The sequence below is a fragment of the Plectrocnemia conspersa genome, unplaced genomic scaffold (genome assembly GCF_051122295.1).
Source record: "Plectrocnemia conspersa isolate PC_06_02 unplaced genomic scaffold, ASM5112229v1 ptg000011l, whole genome shotgun sequence".
NCBI lineage: Eukaryota > Metazoa > Arthropoda > Insecta > Trichoptera > Polycentropodidae > Plectrocnemia > Plectrocnemia conspersa.
Genome location: NW_028277175.1, coordinates 17,972,263 through 17,993,816, shown reverse-complemented (window position 1 = coordinate 17,993,816; position 21,554 = coordinate 17,972,263). Strand labels below are relative to the sequence as shown.

The following is a 21,554-nucleotide window of genomic DNA, read 5'->3' as shown; positions in this document are numbered from 1 at the left end:
TTTTATATATTATTTTTTAAAGCAGTACAGATAAAGTTTTATTTGATCTTAATAAGCATTAGGTGTTTAAGCATATTTTTGAAGTTACTCAGTCTCTGAATATTTTTATCGTTCCATCCGTAGCGATTAACGTGTCGGAGTACAGATTATGATAATGCCCGTTTTTCACGGTTCGCCTGTCCGTTCGTCCGCACGAGCAAAACTGATTCTACTATATGGCCGTGATCATCTCGCTCTCTTTTTTTTCTCCCCATGTGGGTTTGTTAGTACGAGTATGTGCGTATACCTTATTACAGTGGTCCATTTCGCTGGAGACTTAACGTGTCGGGGCGAGAAAGGATGTCATGTCACTTTCTAGTTATACGTTTATATACTGCACATATGGAATATGCGAGGAAGATTAGGTTTTTCATTCTAGTTGATCCTCCCACATACCGACTGTATTATATTCTATATGCAATCCCTATTTAATTCGGATTAAAATATACTGAGATGAAATAATCCAATCAGATTTTTACACAGTGTCATTGCTTCGTTTTCGATTAATTTCCGACGACCAGTGAATCTCACACTAATAAGAAACCAACCCTCGACATTGATAAAATTTTATCGGGACTTTGGTCCCCTAGAGTGCCCTTGATTAAATTATCACGGCGAACAATTGATGTGCACTATAATGCCAAAACGTCAAAAACACTTTGATGACATTTTTCCCATTTCGCTAGGATGATGGATGACACTGCAGACCGGGTGCATCAGACAATTCGGACTAATCGGATCGAATGGGAAACATGTCTACATCATTAATAACGATTAATTCTGACTGTAGTCATATTGTCATTGACGTCGTTAAGTGTTGTCTAGTCCTTTGCATCCAAATTGTTTCTGAATGTATAAATACATTATTTAAGATAATTTTTTTTTTTCAATATATATTACAGTTTATTTTGCATTTTTTTAACAAACCAACAAATATTAAATAACCAAAATTTGATTATTAGACCATATAGGGTCATTAATTAGATAAATATTCTTATATTTAATTACAGATTATTATTTTTTTTCTTTAGTTTCAGCTTAAAATAAAAATAAATAAAAGTGTAAATACATAAAAATCGTTGTTCCTCTATTTTGATTTTTTCCGTTCTATTACATTTAAAAATTGAATTTTTTAACGTATTACTTTTGTTCTCATACAGTTTTTAATGCATATAGAATATGAAAAGCTTTTGTGTTTTAGTTATAATCGAATGCATTGTAAAATAAAGCTGGTGTAGCTACCTAGTAAAAACCCCAGAGCTTGATATGTCAAAAGGGTAAAAACTCATCTATATATTTTTATTTAGCATCACTTCTGTTGAAAAAACAAAAGGTATGAATCAATAGATAGCTTAACCTATATTTTTCGTTTAGTAGCATCTAATGAAACATATTTTTATTAAGAATTAAATTATAAGATAAGTTTATCATATCGTCCACACGTACAATAATACAAATGCCTTAGGCTTAGGGTGTAATAAAAACTAAAGCCTTTATGATATGTTACTGTCCGTATAGACGTAAATATAATAAAACAGTTTCTTTCATTTAAACTGAAATCTTAATATGATAACGTATACTTTTCTAGTAGCAAAAATGCTATGAGTTAAATTCATAGAATAAATTATTATATTTACATGGGTTTTGCAATTAAATTTTGAAATAAAAAATTAGCTAAGCTTAGAAAGATTGCGTATTATTTTAAATGCATTAAAAAGTTGACTATAAAGTGTCTTATATCATATATCTAAATATATTTTATGATTCATTAATACTTTTTTAGATTTGTAATATATATGTATTACATAATTAAATAATTTTATAATAAAAATTAAAATTGTTGAAACCTCCTGAAACCGCTTGATCATATTTTTTCCATATCTATACAAAAATAAATATTTTCTTACTGAATTGTGATGAATATCTCTGGAATGTTCTGGAATATCTCTGGAAGTCAATAACTACGCTATACGGGGGAACGCTATAGGAAACTTATCTATAGAGGGGAACGCTATATGAAAAAAATGCCAGTCAAAAAGTGAAACCTTCAACCATTGCACAATAAGCTGGTGATATATTTTATTTTTTTAATGCAAATATATTTTATGATATATTTAGATTATACAAATACTTAGAAGTTATATGGATATATAATTATATACTTGTGTGACATTATCACCTACAGATTCAGGCGTAGAAATGAAAACAATTTATGCGAAAATTCATCCATCATCCGACGAATAATTATTTCCAAAAATTAATTCTGTTGAAACGTAACGAAATCGTCACCGTCGTCGTAAATTCGTCTTCGAATTAAAACAGGCGCCCAGGGAATTTTCTCTATGAATTTTAATCGCCGCGAGGTTGTAAAACCGCCGACCGCTAATTAATTATGTGCCAACCAGAACAAGACGCACGGAAAAAAATACTTTGAGCCGGAGCTAGAGAATGATGTTGTTGTTTTTGATGAATTTGGTATTTTTTACACCCCTGGAAATGGCGTTGGTCGCCATTTTGCTTTTTAGCTTGGCGGCACGTGTCATGAGTCGCGAGCGGATTAGAAAGCAAAGGCCTAAAAGGGCTGAGTGTGTTGTGCGATAATGAATTTGTCCCAGTTTTATATAACGCTATACACGCGAGCCGATATTATAATGTAATTGCTGTATAAAGGAACTGATTAACGTAATATACATAAACTTAGACAGTTTTCTACAGATAAGGTCTCGTTTTTTAGGCTCTTAGCATGTTATGTGTAAGTCTATTTTAGCAAATAATATTATATCAAATAAATATTTAAAAAAATATTCTAATTGATCTTTAAAAATAAGGAATCTAACTATCTACCCACGTAATCTAGTTTAAAAATAACTGTTTTATAGTAATAGATCTTACAAATTTCAAAGCAAAGCTAAACATTTTGACTAAACATAAAAAAAAATTGCTACGGTATTTATTTGTACTTAGATTAAGATTTTATATTTTACGGGATTTGCCTGAAATTTTTGTTACAAACTTAATAAAATATTTTTCAACGTAAGCTCCATTATGGGCTCTGTATTTTTGCCAAAGAAAATCGAGCTTTTTTTAGACCTTCGAATAACTTTTGTGGAGTACTGTTTATCTACTCTTTTCACTTCGTTAAGAAACTGAAAATGCTCGCCCGCAATATTTTTTCGTTACTACGTGTAGGTTATAATCACTTAACGCTAAATCAGACAAACAATGAAGACGAGGTAGTAATTCCCATTGCAGATCTACCAACACCACTTCTTAGAAGAGCGGAATACAATCTCATTATCATGCTGCAGTAACGATTAAATATGCAGCATATCTTTTCGCTTCTCATCAAAGCCTAACGGTACACAGCAGATTATAATTATTTATAAATAGATTATAAATTTAATTAAATTGCATTTTATAATCGAAGAAATGCAGTATATTTAGTCTAGAAATGTATCGCGAAAATTGCTCTTCTCTCAGTGATCTTTTGTGATTGTGATTTTAATTGAAAAAAAAATTTTTCAGTAACCCCAAAATAGACGAAAGAGATGAAAAGTTTTTGGAAAAATTTTAAAACGCGTTGTCTAACGCCCCTAGTGATTGTGAATATAGTGATACACGCGAAAGTTATTGTAATTCAAGTGTACGTGAACATAGACCTCGTGTGATGAATTTACTTTCATTCGGTGATGGTGAGTGTAATAGTGATATCCCAGAAGACTGGAGTGAATTTTATCCAACAAGCGATAATCAAGATTTCGAAGGTATTCCAGAGGAACAAGTTTTTCCCAATAATAGTGAAAGCATCGAAGAAGTGGCCAATTTATTTATTGGCGATGATTTGTTCGAAATAATAGTTTCGGAAAGAAATTTATATCATCGGTAAACATCTCACAAATACAAAAATATAAAAAAAACGCACAATGGAACGACGTGACAGTAAGTGAACTGAAAAAGTGTTTTAGCTTATGTATTATAATGAGTATGGTTCATACGTTTATTAATACCCATAATCGAGACGCCGATATTTCGAAAAACTATGTCAATAAATAGACTTGGACAAATTTTAACTTTCTTTCATATTGGCGAAAATGAAACTAATTAGGCAAATTCAATAATGTTTACAAGTCAATGCAAAACTTTTCCCTGGACGAGGAAATGATTTCATGATTAAGTAGACTTATTTTTTGGGTATTCAGAGCTCAACGATGTTGAATAGAATGGTTTGCGAATCAGATACCGGTTATATTTTCAATTTTAAATTATGTACCGTAAACGAAGGAAGATTAGTAAACATGGCGATAAAAGTATTTGGACAAGTGGTGCCGTGTTTATGGTGAAAATTTTTAAAGTAGCGTTTTACTCGCAAAATATTTCTTTTTACGGAAAACAGAACTTTGTGGAACAATCCTGCTAGAATCTCAAAAATATAAAATTATGGCCCGTACAGATGAAACACAGCAGAAAAGGTACAACGCTTATCCAAGTTTGAAAAACAAATAAGAAAAGAGATTTCAGAATGATATTTACTTTTCATAACAGCCAGATGATGGACACGGGAAGAAATCCAGAACGACCGGCCTTATAATATATAGCCTCAATGTATAATGGACTGTAATAAATGTATGAAATATTCGGTAACTAGGTACCTATTGATCGGCGCGATCAATATGTACCTAGTTACTGAATATTTTGAAAAACAATGAAATGAATTAAAAATATTTTTTCTTTTGTTTTTTTCAATGCACATTGTTTTATTCGTTCAGTGTCGATCAAAATTTAAATCGTATCAGTAAAATTCAATTCAAAGATTTACTTTCGCGTAAGGCTAACGGATAGATGCCGAATTTAGTGTAATCTATCGATTTTGAAGATATTTCACAAGTTTCTACCACATCTTGCCGTGTCGATCCACCACAAAAGGCTTTCGGATAAGCTGAAAAATCATCAGCCAATAAAAATAAAAAATTGCGAGAAATATGTAATAAGAAAATGTCGTGTTTGATCTGCACGTGGAATAGGGAAAGATATAGCATACATGTGCAGAAGTTGTGAAATATCTCTTAATATTGACGAATGTTTTTATACGTATCAAAAATAGATAAAAAGTGAAAATAATAAAAGTGTAAAAAATAAAAGTGTAAAAAATAAAAGTGTAAAAAGAAAAGTGTAAGTAATAAAAGTGTAAATAATAAAAGTGCAAATAATAAAAGTGTAAATAATAAAACTGTAAATAATGTGATATAGTGAGGTTTATAAGTGTGTGATAAAAATAAATGTGTCCGTGATAGTTGTAAGCAGAAAAATGACGCCGAAAAATTTGGTGAGTGCAAATATATATATATATATATATATATATATATATATATATATATATATATATATATATATATATATATATATATATATATATATATATATATATATATATATATATATTATAACGGATATTTTCTATAAATCGTTTCTACAAAAATTTATAGAAGCATTTAAACATACATATTATTAAATTATAAATTACTGGTTTATAAACATTGCAACGATTTTTAATTTACACTAAATATTAGGAATGAAAAATACATTTTTATTCGTTCATGATTTTATTCCTCAGAAATTCTTTTAAGTGCAATAATATTTTTTTTTAAATTATTTTACAATAAACTAATACGGCAAAAATTTATCCGAATTGTAGCTTTTTCCCCCTGGTTTCTCAATCTGTAAATCATTATGGTTTTCCAAATGCTGAGGAAATGGCAAAATAACACACCCGGTAAAAATATTATATAAGTAAGTTAATGGATGATATTTTTTAAAAGTTCTTTGATTACTGTATTATCTAATTTATCTACATATACCGTGACGATTTCACTTTTTAATTTTGTAATAACATACAAAATTCATGTATTTTTCAGAGAATTTATATTTTCACTAGTATAAATATAATTTCACTAACTAGGCTAGTTGAAATGTATCAAGCAATTGATTTATAATTTCACTGGACAATATCAGTGAAACTGTATTTTTTCACTGCTCAGATGATCCGGTACACGTACCTTCGGAAATCTTTTGCCTTAAAAAATATTGTTCTACAACTATTTTTTTAAATGAAATTGGCTGGTGGCGTACGGGATTTAAGTGACGTTAACAACTGTCAGTTGACAATCACCATTTTCGTCACTGAAAATATGTTAGTTCAAGAGATAATTATTTCATCATTATTCATTTAAGTTTGGGTTTACCCCACTACTATTAACTCTAAAGCACACGATAAAAATATACGTTTCATATATTTATCATTACTCTGATTGATATATAAATATAAAACAAATATAGTAATGATTTTAATTTATATAAATTTGTTCAAAATATAAACAGTAGTAATTATGAATAATAATAAAATGGGTAGCTCTCGAACTGACTGTGTTAACGCAAATAGAGTATAGTAATATACATCCACCGTAACATGCTTACTACTTTAATAATTTACTTTGTTTTTTTACCTAGTCGCTGTCATTCCTTTATTTTTTTATTTTTGTTAAGACGTTTTGGTTCAATGTGAATATTTTAATAATATCTCAAAAGTCGCGGCACACATTAAAAAACTTTATTAACCCGTAAACGGTAATCTCAGCAACTTTTCTGGAAATAATGTCTACCTTATAAAAGATCTCTCGAATAATCACACGTTTATTATCCGTCACTTGTGTGACTACAATAACAATATTTTATTAGTTGACTACAATGTTATATAGACCACTGCATTTTTAAGGCTCGTTTTACCGCTATTAAATCAGTTTATACAACAATATGTGTTACTTTTCGATTCAGCAGACTAAAATACAGCCTTCAAACGCTGAATGATTTTCGAGGTTTTAAAACTTTTTCTCATAGAAATAAAATTATCTGTTTAACAGTATCAAAAGCACGAAGGCTCCAATATTGTCAAAACGTAAATGTTTTTTTTTTTTTTTTTTTTATAAAAGTAAATGTTAAGTAAAGTATGTACAGGCGGCCCTCAACTTTCGCACATAATTGGATCCTGAAAATGTGTGCGAATGTTGAATGATCGAAAGTAGAGGGAAGTAAAAAATTGAAACTGTGTATTTTAAAATATTTATTTATCAACTAAATATAAGATGTTTAAGTGTGGTTTGCGGGTGTTTCCTTTAAAAAGTTATCAAGAGTTAACTGTTTTTCACTATTCTTTTTTTTTTCTTCATATAGTATTTTATAACATGCTATGTCTTTATTTATCGCCCTACGCACTTGAGTTATGCGTTTTTCACTGTGATCACAATCTTCCATAATATTTAAAAAATTGTCAAGATGCGTGAAGGCTTCATTCATATTTTTCACTGTTAAAGAGTTTTCCAAAATAAACCTGTCTCATCTACAAAAAATATTTGGCTAGAGGAATATTCTCCATCTTCAATAATTTTGGATAATTAGGAAATAAATTCTTTTGCAGCATCTTTATCCGCATCAGCTGATTCTCTAGTAAATTTATAAAAATAATACCTCATTTTAAAATTGTAAAATCAACCGTTACTTGCTTGAAAAACTGTGTTAAAATATTTTTTTAATCTATCCTTCCAATCTTTGTGAAAACTATGAGCTCTTGCTCGAATAATTTTAATACTCAGAGGGACATCTTTTTGATGTTGGTCATCGATCCATGATGACAAAGATTTTTCCAATTCATCCATGTTTTTTTTGCCGTGTTTTTTTGGAAACATATCTTTAAAGATTGTGGAAATATATCTTTAATTTCCACAATTTTGAACGTATTCCTTAATTATATTTTTATTTTGCAAAATTGAGTAACTGTATCGTGGAAGCAAAAGATTCACCGCTATCAGAACGTCTAATAATTTCCATCTTTGTCTCGAATCGTGTGAAGTTTATGAGTCTTTGATTTCTTTTTGTTTGTATCAACACTGAAGTTTTTGCGTTTCTCACTCACGTTTATAATTTAAAAAAAAAAAATGTTTTTTTTTTAAATATGCGAAATAGCGAATTGTACGAAAGTCGAACGTTTAAAAGTTGAAGGCCGCCTGTATAGTAAACGACTGCAGAAAACTAAACTACATAGCATGTCAACTTTTGGTTGTACTTGCATGGAAATTCTTAGAACAGTGTAAAAATTCCTAGTAAGTTAGTAATTTCTCCCACTCAGGGGAACAAAGATAATTTTTATTATGTGTATATGAGAGTAGAGAGGAAGGGTGGGTCACTAAGCGTTTTTCTTTGAGGGTCCGCGCACTTGACCATAGAGCGCTGGTCAATTGCGAACGTCGACAAAGGCAATTCAATCGGGAAAATGCAAACTGAGGCAACGCGCACAACGACGTATATTGGAAATTACGCTACGGAGACAGGGAAAGGAAACGGTCGAGTACGTGTCCGGACCAGAGCGCGAAACGTGACTCACAGATATAAAGAACTAGATGAATCAACGAGAAGATTATATTGTCAAGTGCAAAATGCCGAAAGGGAAAAAATACGCGAGGCAAGAGAGTATATATGTGAGAGTGTTAACGTTTGTCTTTATATGTATGTACAATGTAAAAATGGAAATATCACAAGAGGAAAGAAAAATTGGTAGCTAGCATAGAGCCATTCAGAGTTTTTCATTAAAATATGAGACGCAACAATATTGAGTTGATAAAAGAGCATTTTAAAATACAGGGTCATCAAATAAACACTATATGTTGATATTATATTTTTCAAAAATGACATATTTTTACTCTATTTAAAAAGCTAATAATATGTTATTTTTTTAAAAAGTAGCTAATAAAATATGTCATAACTCTATTTACATGAAAATGTATCTGTAAGAAAGACGTTCATATTGGCAAAATCATTGGCCGCATTTTATCATCTTCTCCGGCTTACAGAGCTTTGATAAATGACAAATTTTTCCTTTCACTCGAAAAGTGGTTTTTAACATGGCCCCCTATTCATGTACATACATCTGAATGTACATATTCTATATTCGGCGAACAATTTTGAAAGGAGGTCCTTTTTTTCAACTTTTTTTCCCGCTTCCGGAGCACTTTTTTCGCTCAATTTCGCGTGAAAACGTGAGAAGCTTCATTTCTTTTCTATCGTACTATGATACAGAGTATTGCTTAATACTGGCTATTTAATAAGCGTGGAAATATGTCATGTAAAAAATATTCAAAAGTACTAGAGCAGAGTATATTAATAGTATGTTTTTTTAAAGTCAATGTCACTTTTCAGAGATTTAAAAAAAATGTATATATTATAAATACGATATTTTATAGTAGTAGCATTTAAATTTAATAAAAAATAGTGTATTATACATATATTTATAAAATAACTAGACTTTTTATATCAGAATAAAATTAAAATAATTTTGTTAATATTAATTTTTTTCTTTTCCCAAAAACATTCAATAATGTAGATTTAAAACATATATTTACACAAAACACAATGTGTTCTCAAATTTAAAAATCTGAAATACATTTTTTTTAAGATTGGGCAAATATATTACGCTTTTTTCTATAATGTCTATTTGAAATGAAATAAGCAAATTTTCTTGTATATTACTTTAAAGCAACGGTTTATTCACATATACGTGATTTTTATAAATTATCTTTCAATATAAATGAATACTTAATGTGATTGACTTTGGCGAAATTACAATAATCAGGTAACTTATCTAACTTTAGAATCAATAAAAATTTAATTTTCCCATTAAAAATATTTTTTAATACTTCCATTTACATGGTAATTAACTAAAGACGATACTTTTAACCAGCAGGGCGTTTTTAAGAAAAATATGTTAATGCTATAATCCTTTCAGTAAAATAATTAGTTAAACATAAGCCTAAAATAGCTGTTTTAAAAAAAATAAGTATAGATCAGGGCTGCCCAACCAGTCGTTCGCAATATTCCGGTCAAATGCGGCGCGATTTTAAGTCGATACATGTTTTGACAAATGTAACCTGAAAACATCTGTAACCCAATCGAAGTATCTGTTGTGTTAATGTATCCCTGATATAAAGAAAATGCAGGTATGCTCTTGCGCATACTCCGCATCGGATACCTTGAATACCAGCATTCTTCTATACTTCGTTTCATTTGATAGAGTAATTTTAAGGCTTATCTTGTATTTCACAACGGTAAATCATTGGTCCGCTTACGTCGAGCAAAGTGGTCATACACGTTCCAACTACTTCTATATGTTAACTAAAAGAGGACATAAATATATGTATACGTGGACTTTTCCTTGCAATTAGCTAAATCAACTGATAAAATGGATACAGAGAAATTAATTATATTCATCTGGATGATATTGTACTTATGCACGAAAAAATGCGAAGAGTATTTACGGTTCAAAATACGATAGTCATAACAGTGCTGTTCCTTAAACAATACAAATATATTTTACTTTTTCAAAATAATCTGTTGATATAAGCCGATGTTCTTCCTTGTCGACATATTTTTCGCCACATCTACTTTGTACGGTATCAATAGGCGTGTGACATTCAGCACCGAATTTCGTATTCGATGTTCAGGAAGGCAGAAAATAAAATTAAATAAATTTCCAAAACGATCACCAGCACATCCGGAACCGATAGAGCATTACAAGAAAACGACCCTCTTTCCCATCTTGTATTCGTTTTACAAAGTGTATGCATATCGCACGCGCCATGTTATCGGCGCCTTTCACTACTGCTACCCCCTTTTTGTAATTTCATTACGACGATACTTTCCGGGCCGTTCACTCCGGGCCCCTTAATATCGTTTGTACGTTCGGTCCGATGGCCGAGGACACGGTTGTTGTCGGTCTTAATGATGATACGATTTAATATCGTCCTCGTTAGTGCGCTTCTAATACGTTAAATGGCAACGGTCCCACCCCCCCCCCATCCATTGGGGGCTTAAAAAGTCGAATGTGTTCGCATGAACGGCTCGATTGTGCGGACATGAAAATTGATAAAATTCGCATTGTGATGCTGTTCGGGGATATAATCAGATGGGGTGTGGCTATTTAATAAATATGACATGGAAGTTTTTTTAATGTCTTAAAATTTACCACCCCTAGTTAAAAATATGTTTTAGTCATATTTACAAGAGTAATTTAAAAGGTATAAATATTTTTCGTGCCCGTCACTATCTGGATTTTATTCGCATACAATCAACTAAATACATTTTAGTAGAGCATTATGTTAATGGCTGGTGAAGACTGGGGTGAGATCAGTGGTGTTTTCTTTCGTCACGTTTATTTTGATGATTGACGCAGATGGCCAAGTACATCAATGATTCCAAACGACAATGGCATTCAGCTTAAAAATATTGTATCATATCACCCTCAAGGGTTGAGATTTTGTGCTATGGTAATGAGTGATTATTATGACTTTTTAGGAATGTGTGATTATTGTGCAAAACTAAGTGTGCTGCGCGATTTCTATATCCATTGTTAAAGGTAACCTTTTTATCATATGACAGATCTATCTTTTATTGTTTAATGCCATAGTGATGATTGATAAAACTAATCAATAAATATCGTATTCAATGTAAATAAAGATTGTATTGTATTAGATAAAATATGTGTTTTCGTAGCTTGTGTTTATAGTAATGTTTTAGCCTAATCTTAGCCTAATGCTTAGTTGCGTTGTAATAAGACAGTAGCTATTCTAAAATTCTTAGTGATATGATTTAAGTAGGGAAAATAAATACCTAGGTATTTTTAAATATCCGATTAGTTTCTTTGCAAGTACATTTACAAAAGGTTCGCTTGACGTTTAACGATCTTTAGATTTTAATATAATACTACGTTAAAAAGCGATTTCTGAACCATATGAAACTACATTTAAAAATAAGGTTTATGATTGCTTGCAATATAATAAAGAAAACATATGAAAAATTAACATTCTATGTATGCTTACAACAAAGTTATGAGCTATTCGATAAATATTAGAACTCAAATTAAAATATTTCCTTCGATTAAAAGTCAGTTTAGGATCTGAGGGCATTTAAACGAGGTATATCGACAAAATATAGAGATCAAAAAGTAACGATGGTGATTCGTGGAACCACGAACTGACTAAATTTATAGTGTTTGTGAGATTGCTGCATAGTATTAGCTAAATCCTATAGCCTTGATTGAGCAAAAGAAGAAAAAATAAAATTGCAGTATCTAACCAAATATAATTTATTTAACAAAATATCCTTATTATCCAGACTCAAATCCATAATTAGGCATGCATTTAAGAAAAAAATCTCATTGGGATTTCGCCGGTGTTTTTATAATCCCGGCCCAGCTAAAGAGGAAAGTGTACCTATATACGCGGAAGATACCATTTTCATTGCGTGGGGGTTGTGCTTTCGGGGGTTGCGTGGAAATGGAGTCGCGAGGGTGGAAATGCGGTAATCGCCGTGGCGGAAACGCATCGGAAAAGCTTAGAGGAATGATTATCTTTGCGCACCGCAATGCGTGCGGATTACCGCAAATTTACATACTTATTTGAGCATCTGTGCTCATTAACCGAGGAGCGCACTTACTTATACGACTGTCGCTTAAATCACGGAGACGATCCGCGGTCTCTTTTGATATTTGCTCGGGGAACAGGCAGTGCGTGTGTTTATCCTTGCTTTACTACCTTACTCATGCATCTCGGGAGAAAAGGGTTTTGGATAATTCGAAACGAAATGTTTGGATGGTTAACATATGTAGCAGTGGTGTAACTAGAAGTTACTGAGCTCACTAAAAAGCATATTAACCAAGCTCTTTTTGCCTTTTTATGTTTGCATAAAATACTAGTGGTCTGATTTTTACATTTAAAAAAGTACTTTTTTACAATATTTAACCTACATACGCAAACTAGTTTAGGTCCGCTATTCACGTTGAAAATTGACTGAATAAAGTGCAAACAAGTCTTTTAATTATTAGCATATTATACATATTTTTATATAAAATTTGTTCATATTAATTTTCTGAAGCTTGATGTCTTTATTCATAGTTTATTTTACTTTTATCACTGCGGTTAAACACGTTAGTTTTTATATTTTAATTTAATGTATCGTAGATCGTAAATCGTAGTAATGATATGGTTAAATATATATTCTCCAAAATTATTTAATGAATATGTAACAAAAAATACTATTAATTAAGCGATATATTTAACTCTTTACTTGTATTAATAGCTATTAAAAATAATTTATTTTTTACTTAACAAATTATTAAGATTATTTTCTAGTTAAATGATATATGTTTAACCGAATTATTTATATGAAAACTCGTACTTAAAAAAAATTTTTTAATGAATTATAATCAATTAAGTTCGTTGATGTAAAACTGTTCTTTCACTAATATTTTTTTTATACACATCTTAAAATGTACTGCGTTTTTATTTATTTTTAGTGAGCTTTAATTTGTCAATTCTAAATTTATCTTTATATTATATTATATATTATTTAACAGTATAGTTTATTATTAAATTCATTGAAGGCATTCACTGCTGCGTTTTAAGGTAAATTCGAAAAAAATATACTTATTGCACAAGGTTTTATTAACTTTTCTGCATACATCTGCAGAAGGATTATTAGAGAATTACAAAATTACTTCTAGAGGATTATTATTATTGTACTCTAAATATTACAAACTTACATTAAATAATAATTTGAGAATCTTTCCAATAGTTTTCTATTACTAAAATCATTTCATGTACCTAAGCATTAAAATCTCTTGCAACTGATAGTAGCACTAAAAAAATTCTAAAAACTTCCTTTTTTTATTCGTAGACCTATTAGAAAATAAATCAAATATCATATACTTTTAATTATTAATTATAAAAAAAAATATTTTTAACTTATTCTATTATATAAAAAACTATTATTAAAACTATTCTTAAAAATATTTATTATTATCCTTCAGGAATATTTATCTAAATTCCGTTAGTTCAATATCTATCTTATTTTTTTATATTTAATTATCTTTATTTGTTAGAATGTTTGCCAATAAATAGTTTTTAATATGATTTAAAATTTAATTTAAGACTTATTTCGGTCACTATGATAATAAATAATTTACTGGTAGATAGTGTAATTTTTATTTGTATATAAACTATTTTCCAATATCTAACAATAACTTCCTGTTTGCATCCACTACTTCGTTAACCAATCGAGACGCTGTTTTATTTATCAATATTATTTTATTGTTTTGATAGCAGCTTATTCAGTTAATTTATTCATATTTTTGCTAGACATATATTAAATATTGTCTAACTTAAATGTGATAAAAAGGCGTCTTAATACATCCTCTATTAAATCTATATATTTACACAATAAATAAATTTTCTGGAAGCAATTGCACGAAATTTTGCACGAAAAACTTTAAAATTGTTTTTATTATTTAACGTATCTTTTATTTATACAAATATAATACACGGTCACAGTTTAAAGTTAGTGGTTTTGCCCTATATACTTACAATACTAAATAATTTAAATTTTATTTCCCTCAAAATAATAATTTATTGTTGTTCGTCCAATGTTTTAATTTATAAATAAAACCTCATCAATTTTGTCTTCTACGAGTAGTATTAGTCGATTCTGCAATATTTTTTTATAAACACGCGTATTTAATTTTTTATAAAAAGTATAAAATAATAATAATTATCAATTGTTTTCTAAGAAAGACTCTCAATGAACATCTTTCCGAGCAAGCCATTTTGTTGTACTCAGAAAATTTGTAGCTTTGTTTCTTGTCGAGTTTTCACACAAAACCGTTATTGTTGGTGCGAATTCCAAGAATGTTTTCCTCATCTGTTACACTCCTTTCATTAACATCAAACCCGCAAGATTTTCAATATAATGACCCCTTAGCGCGAAAACTCACCCCTTTACAGTGTTTTCCGACTCCCCGCGCGCGAGTAATTGTTAGCGTTCTTCACGTGCAACGTAAATATTTCGCCGTGAGACATCCTGTAATTGCTGTTATTACCTTATGTGTACGTGTGCTAAATAATTTAGCAATGTATCCATTACGGGGTGGCGTTTTAATGAAATACCTCAGTCGCGAGTGTCGTAAATCGAAGGCGGACCCGCTCAAAGGGCTCACCTTTGGATCCCGTAAGTTTCATATTAATAACGGTATACTTTTACATCAAAATAAACTTAAATTTATTTTAATATTTATTGCCACATTTTCATTATTTACAATTTCGAAGGCACTAATGATTGATGACCAGTTCGGCCCAATTCATTCTATTCATTCTCTAGAATTTAAAATATGGTTTAGATCAGTATTTATTGTCAAAGTTGCATATTTTAGCAACAGTCTTTTACGCCTTTAGATATTATAATTAGGGTGTGAAGCAATAATTTTAAACTCATTTTTAAAAATTGCAATGAAAAAAATGAAAATAAAAAAGTTGTGTATTCGAATCATATAAACCAACGACGTTTTTCAATCTCTATCAAATCTGGGTGATAGGTATTTTTAATATAAATAATAAACAACGTTATAATGGTCACCTTCAATCTCATAGATAAATATTATTTCGTAGCATTGTTGCGGTATAGCATATAATACAATAATTAAAAAAAACTGATAAGACGCCATAAAACACTATCTTAAAAAAATATACAAAATACATAAGTATTCTCGTTAAAGATTATTGGGAATTCATTACGTTAATGTGTAATTGATATGTTACATCTAAAAGACATACCGACACTTAAATACAGTTTTTTCCACTGGTTCTCACATGTAAATATATTAAAAACCTAGTTTTCATTGCAAAGTATAAAAAAACATAGTTGAACGTTTAATTTACTTCTTAATCTATTTATATATGTATTGTGTTTTTGCACGTATTTATACATATATCCAATCCTAGAACCTATTATTATTGTTAGAAGAAATTCAATATTTCACGCGTGATAAATTGCAAAAAGTTATACTCATAGTTTAGCAGCATAGTATTGATAAATTGCTTGCAGTTTTTCTCTCGCATTTCCCCAAATTACGTAACATACGGATACTTTAAGTTAGCGTTTAATATAAAATATTAGGTTGGTTGAAAATGTATTTCGGTTTTTATGCTTATCTGCTTCCACTCTGATTAAATTGAATTAATCTGTAGGGAATATCGAAAGATTTGCTACTTCTATATTAATTCTAGATTGTTTTATCAATAAGCTTGACTTACGTACATATATATTATAACCATAGATAATATTAATAAATTTTAATCTATACCGAGTTTTAATAGGCTATTCTAAAATATAATAATATACAATATATAAAAGTAACAAAGTAACTATAATTATTAGGAAAAAATGCTATTGTTTATAAATAATTTAATAAATCTGGCGTTTATTTTAATTTTTGTGTATCTATCTAAGTAATAACGGATTTTTATGAATGTGGGCTCAAAACAAAGTTATTAAGTGGGGCTATATTAATAGTTTGGTGTAATTAAAACAGTATTACAAGTGAAAAATATGGTTACATATTATGTCTCGTAAAGAGGAGGATAAAAATATGATTCTAAAATAAGGGTTTCCAAATTTCCCATAGTTTTAATTACTCGAATATGGAATAGTAAGTGATAACAATACAATACAAAAAATACAGTTTGAATAATGAATACAAGTTCATAAGCACATAACGTTATTTAAGAACAAACTATATATCAAGGCTCTTAATTTTTCTTTTTAAAATATTAGTTTAACTTTAATTTAATATAAAGTTTAATTTTCCAAAAAGTATACAACTTGGTATGTTTTAAAATATTGCAATAAATTTTTTATTTAAATAGACTTCAAATTAAACAGTATTTGTAATTTTTTTCGAAAGGAATTAGGAATTATATACCAGTTATTAAAAAACACAACAGCTGTACGATATTACCCTGAAATATAATTAATTACTGTAATTTTGGCAGATAGAAAGTGTTTTTTCTCTCTCAATATTTTGTTTTTATGCTATCGTTATTCCTATGGTTGTTATAAATAACGTAATGGTAAGAAAATAAACTTTTAAATTAAGATTTAGCAACGGTAAATTGAAGAAAAGTTGTGCACAAAGATTGTGACTTTAGTGATGGTATGTTTGAATTGTTATTAGAAATCTAAATTTTGCAATTTTCTTGTGATGTTTTAAAAGGAGGAGAAAATTGGTAGTTTCAGTTTTATTTTAGTTGAATTTAATATTTTAATTATTGAAAATTCTTATAAGATTTTTAAAATTTAATTGCAATTGAGTCAAGGCCACATGTAGTTTTAACTTTCAAATATATTTGTATGTATTTAAAACAATAGTGGATTTATGTTAAAGTAAATAATAATAATTTAATTTGTAACATTTTCTGCTGAGTGCCTAATTTATCGAACTTCTGTTGTACTAAGAATTACACAGCACAATATATTGTATATAATACATCCTTGGCTTTATAATAGTAAGCGAGAGCTTCCAGTTTAGTAAAATTAACGCCATTTCCGAGATATACTGCGATTTGCGGTTCAACTCCGCAGTCGTCGGTGTTGGAGGCGTCTTCGTCGAGTACTGCGTCTTAATTGGTAAGCTTAAGAGGACAATTAGTCGAAGTACGTCTTAATTGTTGAGGTCCGTTGCGGTCTGAGAGAGCGCTGTCGCATTGTTGTTGGGTCAGTTCGTTGCGTTTCGACTTTTACCCTTTGCGGTCTGGCGGAAACCCTTAGGAAACTTTTGCCGAGAACCCTTGCGAAATTAACCCGGCCTAATACGTCATACGTTTCGTTCGTGGCGGTCAATAATGGATTTTAATAAATTAGCGCTCCCTCTAGGGGTTGTTTTGCGCAAACAAGCGAAAAACTTTTTCGACTTGTCCGACGACAGTGATGAATGCCTGATAAGATATTAACTAAACAATTTCAAAGTGAGAGTGGAGTTGAATTATGACAGATTTTATAATTCGTGTCAGATGAAATTTTAGATTGAGGGCAAGTAGGTGATAAAACAAAATTAATAAAAAGTAATCTATATTAATTGTTAAAATTTGTATATGTATATATACATATATTGATCTGTACTGAACCCATTATGTTTTTTTCTGTAAATGTATGTCTATAACACAACGTGAAAAAAATATGATGTATGTATGTACATACAATGTATAATATTTTTTTGAACGTTAATTACATAATTATATACTTACATATCTAAAATACTAGCAATACTTGTTCCAATCGATGAACTGTTTGATGCAAAAGTACGTTAATTTTACTGGATATACCAGATAATATACAAAAATGAAGTTAATACTTATCCAATTAAGTTCTTTAATGTATCGAATACGAGTGATTATTAGCAATATTATTAATAGCCATATTAAAGCATTAGAGTAATGTTACGATCCACATTTAAATACAATTCCTAAGATCCCTTTGATTTAATTTAAATTGCTTAAATTATGTTTTGAATTTATATGTCTAAGGAGTTTTGAGGGATCATTGCAAATAACGCACTGAGATTTTGGCACATCATTTTCATCCGTAGCAACAAAACCGAACTGAATATAAAATAAATCGTTTTTTTTTTGAGTGAAATAATTGCAAGGTCTTTTTGATAATGAAGCTTTGCTTTCATTTATATATTTTCATTTTCTGATTCCAATGAATTTTAATGTCCCGCTTAGTATCAGTATTTTTTCTCTTGAAATATCATCCATAGTAGTTTGTTTTATCATTTATAAAGTGATAATATTTTTTTTTAAATATATTTTTTTTTGCACTTGTAATAAATAATTTTTACTATATTTTTAAACATATGATGAGTTTATTTGCTAAATTATTTAATTCTTAAAAAAATAAATAAATAAATAGATTAGAAATATACATTAGGCATTAATTTATTAATTTAGAATAGACATATATATATTTTTTTAATTTAGCCATTAGTGGAAAGCAATGAAAATGAAAATTCATTAAACAGTAATTAAAGAATTTGTGATAGCTATTATGTATTTTAAATTAACCAATAATATTGTCTATTCTCTTAACCAATAATTAAAAAATAAACTGCTAATAGAACTAACTATACTCTACAGCTTAGTATTAACACAATAAATGTTTTGTTAGAATTGGCACTTTTATTTGACCGCTAATAAAGCCGTAATAATTAATTGATAGAAAAATAAAAAGCAATTAGACTAGTTGTATAGTTGCCGATGAATGAGTAATTGTTCAGATTTTTTTCTGAATTTTTACAAATTACTATGTCGTTTTGCTTAGATAAAGGATTTATTTGTTGTTAAAATAAAGGGATCCGAATAGATAAAAATACTCAATAATGACGAATGACAAGTTGTATCTTGCATTATTTAGAGACATTAAATCCAAATAAATACAAAGCGTAAGGAGCTATACTCCTTAAGCTGTGTATTTGTTAATTATTTTATAGTTAATTTACAATACAACATGTGTAAAAAAAATATTTAATAAAGCTAAATTAATTTCTTAAAAAATAATTCGTAACGATACTCGAACGAGAAAACTTTTAATTTTAATTTTTGTTTATTGACTGATTTTCCACGGAACAGCAACTAATGGCTCGCGGACTTTGGGTAGCAATACTGTAAAGGACTAAAATTTAAAATTGTGAAAGTAAATTAAAAAAAAATCTTTACAAATTGTCTAATGAACAGAATTGGCTCATTTATAAAAAAGTCAATATTATACAGTACTAGGGAAATATAAATGGTAAAATATCCTAGCAGTTTTAAAGCTTTCTATGAAATATAAAGATATGCATACCCATCCAGTTAAAGCGTTTCCCTCGGAAAATATATCCAGCTCACTAGCCGCTTAGGGGCTCACTACTTTGAAGTACACTGGTGTTTATACGCTCAAGTGTGAGTTTTCCGGCAGCAGTTTTTCTTATATTTTTTATTAAAAAAGAAAAGTAGCGCGGCGTGGCGTAAGGACGTTGAAACCGTTGACTCGACTCCACTCCACTCCAGAACTACTCCAAATGTCATTAGTCAGAGACAAACATGGCTGGCGGTCAAAACACCCGTGTCAAACGTCACCAAAAAACGTTCCGAAAACAGAAAATATTTCTAACTCGAGTACATCAAGTTACACTCTAAATTTTTAGTAAAACTTCTGCGACATTGGACTTTTAAAATATTTCTTATACAATTTTGAAGCAAACTTTTGTCTTTTTATTGGAAATAGAGATTCTGATTCTTTGATATTATTTGCTAATTCGAAAATCGAGATTTTTCACTTTAATCTACTCTGATAATTATCGGTATTTAAAATTTTTATGTACGAGATAAGTTAAAATGTTAAATTAAATTTTTAGTTGATATACACCCATATAATGATAAATTCACATATTACAAAAAAAATATATATTTTACTTCTTAATAAATATACACTATTGTAAATGTATTGATTTTTTAAATGGTTTGCAAGTTCTTAATATGAAACTCAATTGTTAAAATCTGACACGCGTAACAAAAATAACTTTCTACCAAAAATTATGCCAAATCCCTGATGACAAAATACTATTTTTGTATTAAATAATTATGTACGCTTTAATATTTATTTCTAAAAAAATGTCACTAACACTTTTCAGTATTAATTTTACCATTTTCAAAAATAGTTATTATATCGTTTATAAATAGTAAAAATGAGCAATTAGCGAATAAATTAAAGACATCTTTTGAATACTTATGTAAATAAATATTTCGAAAGGTGAAAATTAAAATAACTTAGAATAAAACAGGGTCAATTATATTTTCAAAACGTAGACAAATTTTGCCACCACTTTTCCAAAGTGAACAGCGTAGTAAAGCTACTTTGTTCCCATGTTCCCACCCGTTCTTTATGGTCGAGCATAGGCCCTTACCCACCGGCCCATTAACAAACCGTATGTACAGAACCATATAGGCTTAGAATAGTTAGCTGTGTACCAAAAAATTGCTCCACCTCCGTTCTCGACCTAAACCGTTAAGATCGCCAACTGATGGTCTCCCGGAATCACTATGAACAGGGCAGTAACGTGTAAATTAAATTGAGAGCTGAAAACGCTAATAAAAATCTTGCTGTAATTGCGGTTTCAGACCAATATTTAATAATTAATATACATACAAATAATCGGATTCATTTTAACATATGCTTGTCCAATAATACTAATTATCTAAAATAACATTTCAAATAAAGCTAGAAAAATAATATTTAATACACTTTTTTGTAGTAAGCATATAAAACTTCATTATGATATTTGCTTACAAATACTAACATTAAAAGAACATTGGCATTTTAATACCAGAAAATAGTATAATTTTTTTTCGAGTAACTACATTAACCCACTACTCTGACTATGATAAAAACAACCTTAAATTTGTATATATTAGCACAAAAAGCAAAAGCATTTATTGATTTAAAAGGCGGAGGAACACAATCCTCCCCTTCAATTGTGTCACGAACATTTTATTTTATATTCTTATTTTTATTATATTGCAGCTTATAACAAAACTATTTATTGTTAGTAA

At 29.3% G+C, this 21,554-nt stretch overlaps 1 protein-coding gene across 5 annotated transcripts in view; it reads left to right on the top strand.

The window, feature by feature from the left end:
* Sema1a (semaphorin 1a) overlaps nt 1-21,554 on the top strand; it is a 525,505-nt gene that overhangs the window by 74,177 nt on the left and 429,774 nt on the right. The window lies entirely within an intron of this gene.